At 29.0% G+C, this 16,442-nt stretch overlaps 1 long non-coding RNA gene across 2 annotated transcripts in view; it reads left to right on the top strand.

Annotated features, from left to right (window-relative positions):
* The window catches only part of LOC145279780 (uncharacterized), a 357,881-nt gene that overhangs the window by 253,277 nt on the left and 88,162 nt on the right, over nt 1-16,442 (top strand). Inside the window, exon 1 of one of the 2 annotated variants that reach the window (XR_013868448.1) lies at nt 10,257-10,556. The exons of the other annotated variant lie outside the window; for it this stretch is intronic. This is a non-coding gene — a long non-coding RNA (uncharacterized LOC145279780). Of the gene's footprint in view, nt 1-10,256; nt 10,557-16,442 lie in introns of those variants that run through there. 2 annotated transcript variants of the gene reach the window in all.

Here is a 16,442-nt window from a genome sequence, read left to right as displayed (position 1 = left end):
CTTCCATTGACGGGGCGTGCACCTGCATTACGAGACAGGTGAGTGAATGTATTTTGGGTGCGAGTCGGTTAACAGGAATTACAGCCCACACACACACTGAAAAATAAAAGGAGCGCACATGTGCTTAGGAGTTCAGTTGAGAGTTGAGTCCGGGAGTCTACAGTCCACAATTTGAGCGTTCAGTACATTCTCGTGGAGCGATGAGATGTAGCTATGGATGGAAGATGAAACAAAGAGAAATTCTCACCCTCCTTCTAAGGTAAGCAGAGATCAGGGGGCGCGATATTCGACCGTGAAACAAATAAAGTCCAATTGTCCTAATAATGAAACTTACGTTGTTGTTATGAGCTTTAATTCCATGATAACCGACAAGATCAAGAGATGTGAAGAAGATATGAAAAGGTACGTTCTGCTTTTATTTTATATCTCCAACTAGACCAACCAGCAGTGCTGCTGATATTACAACATATGTGGCGTGGCTAGATTTCGTATAGAATCTAGTGATATTACTAGCATATACTGGCATGAATACATTTCCTATCTTTCTGAATTTAATACTGTAAAAATATAACTCTGTTAGTTAAATCATCGTGAATTTCAACCACTTGAATTTTATTATACTTTTTAATCAAATAAAAGCAAACTTGATAACATATGAATTTTTTTTTACTAAACGCCGGATTTTTACAGATAGTTGGATGGCGCGACTAATAAAAAATTAATATGATCTTTATAAAACACTACATTTCAAATGGCATGTGTCAAAATTGACGCCCAGTTGAACTATAAGTTTAAAAATTACAATTATCTAAGTGAAGATACTGTTGCCAATTTTCTAAACAATGGACAAATCTGAATTTCGTGCGTTGATAAAGTATTGGTTTCTGATGCGATAAAATACTGTTCAATCAAAGTACTGGCTTCATAAGTAGAATTCAAACACTCTTCTGCCAGAAACCACTGTTTGAGGGTGATATGCTGACTTTAAACGCGATCGTACAGATTCTCAGGTCACCCAAATTCGGTAATTATCCCTGAAAACATCAAAAGATCGTAAATTGAAATTGCCTGCTATAGTAGAGTAGTTGCAAATATCGGAAGACAGTATATTCACTAGTTATATGAACACTTATTAATGAGATTGTTATGTTCAACGTGAATGTCGTGTTTGCTCACAGTCAATCAAAAGCAAAAATGCATTGACGATTCAGAGCGTTGTTTTCAGCTTTGCAACGCAAGAGAGAGATTTTTTTTTCTTCAATGTGTGATGATAAATAAAATATGGATGCACCATTTTATTAAATGAACAGCCAGTTGAATGGATAGACGTACTTCAACGAGAGATCAACTGTCTATGTGATGACGGTAATATCACACGGGATTAGTGAATCTATCGCCGAAGGCTCTGTTTCTAGAGCAATAGCTCTTGATAAATCTAAGACAGTTGATAGGATTCGGCTCAAAGGTTTATTTCATAAGATTTCCAGTTATGGAATAGCTGGTAATGTCCTCTCAACCATCAAATCCTATCTTTGTGAAAGATCTATCCAAGTGGTCGTTGATAGACAGAAATCTAAAGCTAACTCTCTTCCCGATCTTCATCAACGACTTCCCAAATCAAATTCTTTGTTCCATCGTCGACATCTATGCAGACGATACTACCATCTATGGCAACACTTCAAAGGTTCGTAAAAATCAGGATCTTGCTGAGTCTCTCTCCTCCGACCTGGAGTGTGTAATACAATGGGGGGAAAAGGACTAGTTACCTTCAATACATCTAAAACAAAACGTTTGTCTTTTCACTACCAACGCTCACATGCTCGCTTTACCCAAGTTGAAATGAGTGACTCTCGAAGAAACACCCGGCTTGGACAAACCTCTTGACCTGTAATGGTAGACGTACATAAGATCCGTTTGCAAAATCACTGAAAAGATGGTGGTATCATTCTACTGCTCCTGAAAGTATCTCACTCCCGACGCAATCCTCTACCTATACAAGAGTCAAATACGACTTAAGATGGAGTACTATTGCCACATCTGGGGTGGAACCCCTTAAAGCACCCTTTTCCTGCCTTGACAGAATGCAAAACTGTCTTCAAAATTTAGTGGGAGGTGACCTTTTCGCCTCCCTACTCCTTTCTCACAGAAGAGACATTACCAGTCTATCTCTGCTCTGTCGATGCATTTAAGGTAGCTATTCGACTGAGCTCCAATCTATGGTCGCTTCCCGTAAAACGTTCACAACAAATACTCGCCTATATAAAAGAGCCACCAACTTTCCTCACTCCCTATCTGTGTCCAAAATTTAAATACTATTAGCAGAGTTTCTTTCCTAGAATTGTCAGTCAGTGAAACACAATACCGTTTGTCTGCTTCCCGACTGACTATAATACGGTCGTCTTCAAGTCTAATGTAAATAAATTCCTAATGTAATGTAGTCTAATGTAAATAAGTTCATTTAGATCATCTAACCCTACTCAAGTTCCACCGTGACTGATCTTCATCTAACACTTAGTCGCTTCCAGAACTTGATAAGGGGAAACACTTCAAGCAAAAAAGAAAGAAAATGATAAAGCGTCCAAATCTACTAAATAAGGAAAACATCAGCGAGCAAGATATTGGTTTCCGTATTGTTAAATGCGCAATATTTTGTTCATTGATAATCTTGAGAACGGAAGAGTTAGTAATGGTGAATATTATATGGCATTGTTGATCTGTTTGAAGGGAAAAATCGACAAAAATGTCCACAGATGAACAAGAAAATATCTGTCAATCAAAAGGATTATTGTTGATAGCTTTTTATTTATTTATTTATTTTATTTTTACATGATTGGTTCAAAATAATGTAAATCTATATTTACGTAAAGATATTGTTTGTGAAATTGTTCCTTCAAAGAAATATGTTATTTGTTCTTGTTTGTTTTGCAATAAACGTATGTAATGTTTTAGAGATATGTATATGTTTTCAAAATATTAATTTATTAGAAACTTTCTATTACATAAATATGCAAATGAGAAATACTTATAATTATGGGGGGTTGGAAATTATATATACAGCATTTAAAAACATTACATAGTATCATAAAATTAAATAAGCATAAAACGTTTTAGTGTTAGCTAGCAAGGAGACGCGATGTTACTCGGGATTGAATGATGATCAATGTATGTTTCACACTTTCATATTTTACTGTCATTGAAATCGGTGAAATCGACTATTTTTCAATCAAATTGATTGATTTCCTACTTTAATGGGGGGGACAAATGTGGTGCACCGAGAGGAAGCTTCACTTGCCTCCCCACAATGATTAATCCACAATACATTGTAGTCTACATTGCACAACAGAGAACCTATCATAGATTTTATAAAAATTTTTATATACAATAGCTCGAATGAAAGTTTAAAATGAAAAAGTCAAGTATCTTGGTGCAGTTGTGCTCTAAACAGAAACATTAATTTCGGATGCGCCATTGTCATTTCAAAGAACCTACTGTTGAATTTATATGTCGAACCGCTCGGATTGTGTGGTAATAAAACTTCTCATATGCACTTGATATTAGGCTGTGTAAGGTGTTAACTTTAGTCAAAATGGTTTGTTTTTTCTTTCATCAGATTATTTCGATTATCGATACTTATCGAAGACAATCTGATACAAAACCTATCTAAGAACATTGCCAAGCACATAGAAATGAAATTTCATAAAAGTCAGACAAGTCATTTCCGAGTCCATAGGGAACGAACTCACAAACAAAGTTCCTTTTCTATAATAGTAGAGATAGAGATATAGTAAGGATAAATCGAAAAATGTCCTTTCACATTTATTCATTTAAATATAGAGGATAAAAATTACTACCAGAACAGTAGCAGAAACTCGCCATGAAGCAAGCGAACAACAGAAGATATTTTTTTTTCTTTTTGAAAGAAACAGCTTACCTTATAGACTTGTATATATTGATGTTTATCAGCTGTTTCACTTGTGAAATAATCCTTTTCAGATAAAGAAAACACGTCTTTCTAGGGCTTTCTTACTTTTTCCTTGTGTAGGATAGTGTTTATCGTTTGGGGGCTATTTCATTGCATCTCTTAGTTTTGTTTTATTGTGTGTTTTTTTTCACTCGTTAACTTTATATAGTCATGTGTTTGGGGGTATTTTAATTTACAGATAATACCGGGTCATCAGGAGAGAATACGCATCGTTTCGGGACCTTCCTCTCAAAAAGTCATTTTCAAAAATAAAATTAGTTAAAAAGCGAGAAGTCGAATGTTTTCACTAGGTAAAAAGCGGTTTGATGTTGTTTTTTTATTCTCAAAGACTAATAATTCGGAGCTTAGACTACATTGCGCACCTCTGAATTGATAATCGTGACAATAGATGAGCTGAAAGTTAATGATGACCTTGTAGCGACTCGGACTGCTTGTGAGAGGATAAAAACAAAACGTTTGGTCACGAATGAAGACTTGAACAGATGTGAAAAGTTGCTGATGTTTCTGATGATTCAGTGATGTTGGCGACAGCATCCGCCCACTTGATATTAGCAATTTCGAATATTCGTTGTCTATATAGATCTTAAAATACACATCGCTCAAATCAAGCTTGTAAAATTTTTTCCAGTTTTAAGTCTTGCATATAAATTAAAGAAAAAGTAATGATCAGTTTTTCAACACCGTGTACAAATGTACATGTGCGCATATCTCTTTCAACTGTTTTTTACCATAAACTGGCAGAAGATCAAGTTATCGTATTCAACTTTTGATATTGCACATATTTTTCAAACGATCTAATACATTATTTATCTGATTCAACCACTAGTGCTATGTTTTTTTATGTTGTTATTGTTGTTATTTTTTTTTTTTTTTTTTTTTTTTTTTTCAAATCAAATTTAGCAACAATTTTATATCTTCCATACCTGAAAAAAAAAATTGGGAATTCATCGTTTCGTTCTGTTCAGTGTCCTTACGTTATTAGAAAAATCTAGTTTTTTTTTTGTTTTGTTTTCTTTTTCTTTACAAATGTCTCATCTAGTCAGTGTCAAATTAATTCGTACTTTTATAACACGTCTGTCTTTTTTCGTTTAATCATTGAAACATAGGTTTGAAATAAACACATTTTTAAAGTTGAACATTTACCCAGCCATGCTTTCTCAATTTTCATTTTTTAATAAATTAACATGGGTTTACTGATTTTTCCTAAGTATGTGATTAATTAAGTCATATCAGTTCCCGTATCAGTTTGAAATTTCATTTTATTCTTAAACATTTTAACTTTGTACGTATTTACAAACAATTCCATGTGCACTTGTAACAATCACAGAACTTTTAACTTGTTTATTTTATGATTTTACTTTACAATCTGAACTTTTATCACCAACTGTATTACATTTAAAATATTTTTTGTTATTGTTATTTCTATAGAAGTAACGCTTATAAATTGTAACTCACTACAAACGATGTAGGTATCAGGCGTCAAAAATACTTTCTACTCATTTAGTTTTGCGACGTACATGTTGGGTATGGGAAATACCATTTTCTTCCATGTATTTGGAATCTTACTGTACATTAAGAATTCTTTGACAGTCTTTTTCAATATATTGGAGGATTAAATTATGTTTTATATTTGATTTATTTTATACCCTTCGTTTTATTTCAGCGTCTTTTTCGATGTGCTTTTCGTGAAAAACTTTATAAGAATATAGACAGTTTAACTCCCAGCCATTCTTTGGATAACTTATGCCGGCGTTAGTAATTTCTTTTTTATTAGATTTATTGATTACCTTCTCATATGTAAAAGAAGGTTGGAGAAAAAATAATTTCATTTTGTTTATTTCGTGAAGTTGGCGATTCATATTTTGCATTTTGCAGAGGCTTATCAACTTGTTTGGCCATAATTTTTTAACAGAGCTATTAATGTCTGAATCCTAGACGATATTGTGATACTCTCCTTTATTTTAATTTTCATAGTTTTTTTACTAATTGGGTATTTCTATGTTGTCTTTAGATTCGATGAAAATTTTAACACATATTGAAACATCCCTGGATGTTGATTTACATAACACACAAACTTTACTTTATATATATATAATATATATATATATATATATATATATATATATATATATGAGAGAGAGAGAGAGAAGAATATATATTTACAAATATGTGTGCTCACATAAATTTTCTAGTTTAACGATGTAAAACCAGGAGACCTGTATTCTAAATTTCCATTGAAAATGCTACTAAATTGCATTAAGTAGATTAATTTAAACTCCTATAAATTTGTTTTGTGTGTGTGTGTTGATATTCATATTAAAGGCTCTTTTTTCTATTTATTCAAAAAGAAATTATAACTTTGTTATATATGGGTTGTGCATTCCTCTGCAAAAGATCTAGCTAATTTGCATATGCTTTTAAACATTCATTTTAATTAATTCCCTTTTAGTTTTTTCGGTTTTCTTATGGGATGATCAGATTTAGTAAACTATTACGTGTAATTATATTCATGCAGATATTCAACATGATTTACACTTGCATAATATTTGCATAAAAACTTTATAGTAAACACTACTTGTTTTTACATATATTTATGTATGCGTGTATATATTTGTTTAAAAAGTTTGGCCTACCAAACTCCCCTAGAGTTTTTTGGTCTACAATCATGAAACTTAATATATATGGCATTCGAACCCATGCGAAACTTTATATTTGAGTTTTAGCCAGGTGAAAATCAGTGCGAAGGTATGAAAATTAAAAAAAAATATGGAATTTGCCAGGTGACGGTTGAAGAGAGCATTACGAATATGCATGCATAATGTAATAACTATTGGTCAATGTTTTAATTTTTAGCGTTGCGTCAAGCATGTCTTCATAGCCCAGGTATTAACGTCAAAAGATAAAGTAAATCAATGTTTTGGTTTCGATTCTCGGTGGTGGCGTACAAGTCATTTTTTTTTTTAACTTTTCAAATTATTACTATATATTGGGTCAAATATAATATAATATTAAATACGAAATCTGCATTAATCAAAATATCATATTTAAGCGTATTTTACGATCGGGCAATGCCGGGCGGTCTGCGAGTTACCAATAAAATTATATGAAACTGATTAATTACTAAATAATTATTAAAATAGCAAGATTCTGATTTTAATCGATATTAATTGCAAATTTAAATAAATGAAATGCTTAGTAGGCGGTACGGTTTCTTTGTCTTTCTGCACCATGTGTTTTTAGATTCATGCCACGCTACTATGAGAGAGAGAAAAAGTGAGACTAAGATTAGTTAGGATCACCTAAACTCGGTAATATTACTTAATAATGTAATTTTATTTTTAAATTAATATTCTAGCGAAAATTTTGAATGAAATCCTCTTAGTTTTTACGCCCATAAACTTAGAAAAGTATATATATATATATATATATATATATATATATATATATATATATATATATTATATATAGTTAGTTAGTTAGTTATAAAATATATATGGTGATTAAGCTACACTGAATATTCCGCGTTTCATCCACTCTAGGACTCTTCAGCCTGAAGAGTCCTAGAGTGGATGAAACGCGGAATATTCAGTGTAGCTTAATCGCCATATATATTTTATAACTAACTAACTAACTAGCTCTACCTACGTATTGAGCACATTTGAAGTAAATACTTAAAGTTCACGCATAAATTTATACTTTCGTATATTAATTTTATGTGAGTAAATAAAATATATATATATATATATATATATATATATATATATATATATATATGTGTGTGTGTTGGTGTACATTCTCCGTCAAAACTAGAGGAAAAAATAAATTTTCGCACACGCTATTTGTTTAGATGCATTACTAAACTATTCATAGAAAATCAAAAAAATTATGTTAGTAATTTATTTTTTCATATATAAATCATTATCATTTCTTATGCACGAAAGGAAAAACACCCACTGTTGACTTTTTATTATAGAGTAGAGTATTTTTCCCGAATTCATGTCACGTGGCGGGTTAAGTCTGACGTGGTAGTCTTACTTGCTATTTGTTTTCACGCTTCCTCTGACTATTTTAAATCGTTTCATTCGAGGTCTACAAAAATGCACATGTTTTACTCACTAACTTTCGCGTGCCAGAATGGAAGTGCATACATTATTTCTTTATATACAAATAAATACATATTTTTTATAGTGTAGCGTGTATATATATATATATATATATATATATATATATATATATATATTATTTTTTTAAATATAATTGTCTACGACTCAACAGACTGACTGAATCTAGGTAAAAATGCACGTTATTATAATTCATTCTAAAAAGTATCACAAAAACAAATAACATCTATCTCTATCTCTCTCTCTCTCTCTCTCTCTCTCTCTATATATATATATATATATATATATATATATATATATATATATGAATAAATGATTAATAAAACATGTTAAAAGACATCTTGAAAAAGAGTTAAAAACATATTTAATTTTAAAAAAGGAAGCACAAGATAAGTGGATAGTCCTTAATCCGCGGAGTTTCGAAGAAATACTCTCCTTCTCATAAGAGGGCAGGAATTAGCAAAATGCGGGATTGGATTTTGCATATAAAAGTATTTAATGAAACTACAAGTAAGTCACAGATCTTACTTGGTTACCCTTCACCGGACTATCCATTCATGTGAAATCTTTTTATCATTTTTCTTTTACCTCCTATTCCCCTTACCTCACCCTCTTTTTAACCAAGTAAGATCTGTGACTTACTTGTAGTTTCATTAAATACTTTTATATGCAAAATCCGATCCCGCATTTTGCTAATTCCTGCCCTCTGATGAGAAGGAGAGTATTTCTTCGAAACTCCGCGGATTAAGGACTATCCACTTATCTTGTGCTTCCTTTTTAAAAATTAAATATGTTTTTAACTCTTTTTCAAGATGTCTTTTAACATGTTTTATTAATCATTTGTTCATATTATAAGCTCTATTTCCTTTTCGGTTTTATTGAGCTTTTACATCTGGTTGAGATTACTTTACTTGTAAATATTAACTCTTTAATATTTATAATATGTTTTAAGTTTACCATTTTGATTACCTTGGTAAACTTGTTGTAATTTTTATTTTATATATATATATATATATATATATATATATATATATATATATATATATATATATATATATGCGTGTGTGTTTCTGTTTACTTACCTTACAAGTGGGGCAGGAGGACATTATTAAATACAAGGTTATTTTTATGTGAAGGTTATGTAGCACCATACAAAGAAGCACTTTGGGCCTGACAAAATAAAAATTCTCTAGTGAATAACACTTTTCTTCCTCTGATCGAGGACAACATATACTACACGTTAATTTCAGTCAAAGCCAAAAAAATATTTTTACTAACTTTCAAAGGCATTCTCTATCTTCGCTTCGTTAAATATAGTTTCTAAGATGTCCGTTATTTTTTATGGTTTATTGATCAATCAACAATTTTATAACTGAAATTTTATTTGTTAATTTAGTTCGTTTGAAAATGTGCATGCTTCTAAAATGATGATGATGTAACTTTCACACGTATTCTGCAACAGAAAACTGGGCGGAGACGAATCTGTGACGTCATTAAACTTTCTTTTACGTCACTTGTGAAGTTCTATATCTTGTTATTTTTTGCCTGTTATGCCTGCCTCTTTGCATACATTTTATGAATAAATATATGATTGTAAAAGTTTAATTTTAAAAATTCGTTTTTCATGTAATACATACCATATATGATAACATTAAGTTACAAATAAAAAAAAAATGTTACCTCATTCGGATTTATTTGCATTAAAAAATCTTATTGCTTTAACTTTATACTTGTCAAAGTCTATTTAGTTTTAATTATTAAAAATTATATGCCGTTTTTCTCTTTTAAACCATTAAAACATTGTGCATATAATACAAAAGCCAGCAAATCATTGTATATATGATATGGTGGAAGACTGAATTGTATACCCCTAGCTCCACATATGAAAATGCAATATTTGTGTGATGGATTAAAAAATCAATAATGGAACTGAAAGAAAATTATCTTTAAAATCAAGAGTAAACACACCAAACATGTTCTTAATCATGCTGTAAATTAATTAAATATTTTTTTCTGTACGTTTTCTTTACTTTAATAGAGTTACTTTAGATGGCAATATTTAGTGTTTACAAATACTTGTACAAGTTGTTACCAGTCAACAAAATTATTTTTCGTCACGTTAAGATTGAGATTATCCATTCACGGCACCAGTGGTTATGCTACTACCATTGTAATCACTACTACCATGTCGACTGCTACTATTACAACTGCTGGCCGTAAGGGAAATGGGAGGACGACTGGTCCTTACTAAAAATGCTATTGTTATTATTACGCAAGTATCTGGTAACGAAAAATTTCACTTTTTGTGTTGAAAAACTGTTATTTATAGTTCTTTTCAACAAAATCACAAAAAAGTTTAATTAAAGAAAAAGAGAAAATAAAATCTGAAGAATTTAAAAGATGGAGAATAAAGAAAACGAAATTTAAAAGTAAAATTCCCTTGTAACTACACTGTGAGTATTACGCGACGGATATTTTTTTTTCTTTTGTAATCTATTTCTTAGGATATTGTTATGCGGGCGTTCACATTACTTATGTTTATTAGATGCGCTCGTCACACCTGTATGCCTCATTGGTACTTTTCGTATGAAAAAGAAAATTTACATAAATAAACGCCCCCATTTTGTGGAAACATTTATGTAATATATGTTACGATCAGAATCTAAAAAAAAAAAAAAAAAAAAAAAAAAAAAGCTTGTATTGCAGTATCAACCAACTGCGTAGTTAGGAGTTTTTAACATGAATAATAAAAAAAAAAGTAAAGTTATTTATTTGATGTAAAACAACTTGTATATTTTATCTCCACGGGAATTGACTTTAATTTGGCAGTTTAGATAGGAAATTGTAGGCTTCTTCTAAAGTACTGTATTATGTTCCATGCGGCCTTGCAGCACATTAATTAAGTAATTTATATCATGCATTTAAGTTTCCAAACTCATGCACGCATTTGTTAACATATTTGAATGTAAATTATTATCTAATAAGAAATGCTTTGTACTGTTAAAAAATGACAAATTTGATTTAATAAATAATTAAAAAATAACTAAAATATTCTTTTAATGTTATTCGAACGCACATGGATTCCTTTCAATAACGAATTTGAATATTTTCGTTTTCCAGAAATAAGTGCATCTACTTCTAAATATGTTTTGAACATAACTATTTTCATTATATTTTTCAAGTGCTGATTTAATTCTTTGAATTACGTGAAAAATTATCTAAATTATTTTCGTAAATGAAATTTTGACAAAAACAAATTAATCTCCATATATTTTATTTAATGACAATCATTAATGCTCGTATTAAGTAATACAAGTGTAAAATTTCGAATTAACACTAAATAACTTAAAAATTAGTTCATAATTAAAATCCTTAAGAAATTACACTTAATCGTAATAATTTTGCGGTATAAAGCTTAAAAGAAAATTAATTCTTGCTTTGTTTTATTCTTTTATGTGAGTGCGGTGTGATCATTAACTAATCCTGCATAAAAGTCGTTGCTACGAGCTGATCACTAAAACAGTCTAGTAGTTTTGATTTCTTTTGATAAATCGGGAACCTTCGTCTTCTATTAATTTTGATTAAAAAATCAACGTCAAATTTATCAAGGAAAATAGTTTTAAAATGTCAGTTTGAGTTGTTTAATTTTTTAAATACATATTTAAAATAATTAAAATAATAAATAAAGTAATATTTTACTAAAAATAAATTGTAGAAATTCCAAGGAATTCTATTCAAAATTATTATATTTATAAATGAACTTTCTATTCATTATTTATATTTAAAAAATAAAGGAAAATATTATTAATAATTGGTATATATATATATATATATATATATATATATATATATATATATATATATATATATATATATAAATTAGTGATATTACGAGCATACTGAACCCTGCAAAATATTGAAACTGTTAACGGAATCAGCTATTTTAAAATTCTAAAAGAAAGTTGATAAAATGTATAGGTAAAACAAAAAAGAATAAAAACATAAAGAAGACTCCCACAGTAATCAAATTGTGAGGCCGCTCTAAATTATTAAGAAAAGTGCCCCAGTATAATTTCAAATATCTAATAATAATTAATGTTATAATTTATTTGTTATACGTCTTTTGGGGATCGCCCTTTTTAATCATTTTCGTAATTCAATCCCTATTCTCCAAGAATTTACACAGAATATTTACACTATTATAATAATTTGAATTCACAAATCATATTCTTTTAAATATCTCATCCGATATTTTCCAAAAATGTCCTTTCGATTCTTTTTTTATCATTAAATCTAAACTTATTATATTTAATACAATTTTTTTTTACTTAAATATAATAAATACATGCAAGTTTATGTCGATCAGTTGTGCATATAACTCATGTCATATTGTTGACCAATAACTTGAAAATAACCTAATATGATTTCATTGTATTTTTTCCAAATGTCAAGAAGTTATTTGAACACCACTGTTTGATTCTCTTGATTTATTGATAAATATTTTCAAAACCAGTAAGCATTTAAAATCATTAATATCAGGTGTTGGTTATTTAATGCAAATAGTATAGCAGAAACGCCAAATAAATGTATGCATTTCAAGACATATGGATAAAATTAATTCGTTCTCTTTTTCGCCTGGCAGGTTTTGCTCTGTTTTTATTCTTTTTACGCTTAAAAAAATAACATTAAAACGTAAATATTCGACCAATCCATAAAAAAGAATTATGTTAATGAAAAAATCAAATTTCCATTAAATTCAATAATCCAAGATTAAAAGTCAACAGTAACACACTCTATTTGGATTGTGAACTGCTGATTTTAAAAAATGTTCACAGAGTGAATACTTTATAAAACAATCGTATTTATCTTTAGAAACATCAAACAACGGCAACGTTTATTCATATTTATCTTCTGATATGTTTCATGCCTTCTATATTTAATTTTTATTTTATTTTTTTATAAAAATCAATAACAAAATACTTAATTGATAATCGTAAAATGCTACATTTAGGCAATGTAATAACCAAAGAACTGTGAGTGTAATTACAGAGTTGCTGGAAATAAGGATGTTATTTCAATTTTGCTGTAGAGATGTTTTTCTTAATAAATTAACTCATATTAAATATTTAAATGAAAACTTTGAACTTCATTTAAACATTTTCACAATTAATTACATTAGCTTTGCATTAAGAATCATTTTATCTAATTAGAAATTAACATTATATTAACAGGTGTCTAAATTGACATTAGTACTGCTGTTAACTACGCGATAAGCACACCCACAGCACTATTTGTAAGGATTGTGAAAAAATATATAAATCTGTCGAAATATAACTATACTAACTGATTAAAAAATCAAAATGAAGTACTTTTTAGTTATTACTTCGCAGCCGACTTTCTAATACGCTAATATATAACAAATGGATATTCTATTATCCGTACATCAAATAACAAATACCTTCATACATCAAAGCTTAGTTTGTCGAAAACATACTTGAAATAAATATACTAACACTAAGGTTTGGAAAAGTTAACTCTATTGTTAAACTAATCACCATAAAAAGGAAAACTTACTGAACCATTTTTAATGTTACATTGTTTGAAATATATAGCAGAGAAAAAGCTCAAAACAAAGTCCTATTTTTATTATCTGTAAAACGTCTAAAAATACTTAAGTTATTCTCTTACAAAGAAAATATTTAAAAGATAATGTTTACTATTCAATTTAATGTAAAAATTAATTAAAAAGTGCAAAAGATATAATACATTTCTATACAGTTATTTTGTCTATTTCAGTAAAAATGTCACGTCTGTTTCTGAAATATGTAGTTTTTCTATGTGGTTATTATTTATAAAAAAAAATAATCTTTAATTTATTGATAACGTACTCTATGAACAGTGATTGGTAATTCAAAGTGATTTCACTTAATCATAACCAATATAGATTTAAAAAGATGTTATTTGCAAAAATATAGAATTCTTAAAATCTTTTTATGTTTTCTCCTTATTTTGAAGTTGGAAATAATCAATATTCACACCTCTATTGCCTACAGGAATAAATATTAGGAGATTTCGTAAATATGTTTTCAATAATATCTCATTAAAATAGATAATGATTAAAATAATTAATAGTAAAATAATTAATAATAAAAACATTTCATAATGTCATACTTACTAAAATCGGTAACTAAACATTACAAGTATTTTTTAAAATTAATTTAATCATTTTAGCTTTTGTAATTTGTTCAAATTTAGTCTATTTGAAGCCTTTTATTACTTAATGTATAAAATTGTAAACATGGATTGCTCGCGTATTTATTTCATTAATTCAAATATACGGAAAAAATTACATACAAAATGCTCATACTCTCAGGTAAATTTAGAAAATAATTTTCAAACAGAATTCGTATTTAATATATAAAAAAATCAATTTCAATACTAAATTGAGTTTTAGTCTAATTTCTTTAAGCAAAATTATATTAAAAATGAGTTTTTATTAAATGAATGATATGGTGGTGATTTTCACACGTTTGTATATATTTTAGCTGCTGTTGTCCCTTCTAGATAATAAAATCACTCTAAACACTGTTGATCAGTTGGGGCTATACGATTATATAATATTCAAATGAAATAGAATATTATTCTATAGTGCATATTTGAGTTATGTTAATTGTTTTAAAGTCAACTTTTTTCATATTTAGTAGATTATTAGAACCAGTACAAAAGTGTATTTATATATAATCATAAAATGTTGAAGTTTTATTAATCAAATGTCATAGTATAAAAGAAAATGTGTGAATAAAGGCTGTGTATATTTGTGTATTTTAACTTGCTGCTCGAATTTTAAGTTTTTCATAATCTCTTTAATGAAGCGAACTAAAATCAAGTTATTTTAACATTTTTGTGACGATCTTAATTTTATATTTCACTTCACATAAATAATAATTGTTATCATTCCAAAATACTTCATTACACATTCATTCCACGTATTTTGCGGCGTTGAAAATTATTTTAAAATTGGAACTTCAAACATTAATCTTACTTTTGTTTATTTATAATAAACTAAACATTTTTTTTACATATTTACTATATATTATCTTCAAGTCATAAATGGATACATCATAAATCGATCAGGATTCAATGTGTGAAACCAGACAAGATAGTGATTTAGCAAACATCCATCATATCGTGATAGCTACTAAATCGTAATGTGCAAATTGTATAGTTAAAACAATAGTCAACAGCTTGACAAGGCATTTTTAATTAGTACTATTGAAACATTAAAAAACAAATATAGAAGTTTGCTTTAATGAGTTCAGCTAAATAGACATTAGAAAATATATATATAGTCACTACTATTGTGTTGCAATCTTTGTTCCATCGAACTAGCATGTACACTACCTACCACACAAATATTCAGATTAAAAGGTATTGTAAGGGAAAATGAAGACACTTTATTTATGAGTGAGTTATATTCGAGAAAATAGCACACTCATCTTGTAGACATAACACCATCATCGGTTATTGAAAAAATGTTGGGGTTTTTTTTGTTGTTTTTTTTTTTTATTCAAAATATATATATATATATATTTTGTCTTTCGGAATGTTTTTTAAATGATGATTTTTGTAAAGAAAACTTTAGTTGTATCTATGCAAATATATGTCGATAAACATGCACGTTGTAAGATTTGTGCCAACTGATATCTCTAAGTAATCTGTTTATTGCAAAATATGAGGAGAAATTTATTTCAATTTCATTCATCACATATTTTACATGTCGTCTTTACCATCTGAATATATTTTCTGACTTTTAATTCATATATTCCAAAAAGTTATCATGGGAATGTATGACCCACTGGATTGTGGTACATATACCAAATCGATATTTTTCTATGAATAATGGGTCAGGTTAACATGTTATATAAGATAATATACTAAGGTCATAACGTTTTGCCGAGAAGAGTCATTCATATTTCTTCGAGCATCAAGTTTCCGCAACTGTCTATCTGGAAGTGACATCGACGAGTTTGGGTTTTCGTGTTAAGCTTTACCGGTGGATCAACGCAGCGGTTAAGAAACAGATACCCCTCCCCTTGCAGTTAGCGATGTTTAATGCATTCTTGTGCGAACTGAGTTTGTCAGCTCGTCTCACCCTTTCCTTGATACAATGAATCGCAACAAAATCTTTCCGGTAGATGGAATTTGAGAAAGGGAAAATGGTAACAGAGCGCAAATAAAAAAGGGGGCAATAAATAAAACAGAAGTAAAACAATAGTGATTAAAATAAAAATAGCATTTAAAGAACAGAAAAAATAAAGAAAATATAAAGAAATGATAGA

The sequence above is a fragment of the Euprymna scolopes genome, chromosome 7 (genome assembly GCF_053919585.1).
Source record: "Euprymna scolopes isolate OS-2025 chromosome 7, ASM5391958v1, whole genome shotgun sequence".
Classification (NCBI taxonomy): Eukaryota; Metazoa; Mollusca; class Cephalopoda; order Sepiida; family Sepiolidae; genus Euprymna; species Euprymna scolopes.
Note: the sequence above shows the minus strand (reverse complement) of the source record. Positions and strands in the feature narration are given on the sequence as shown.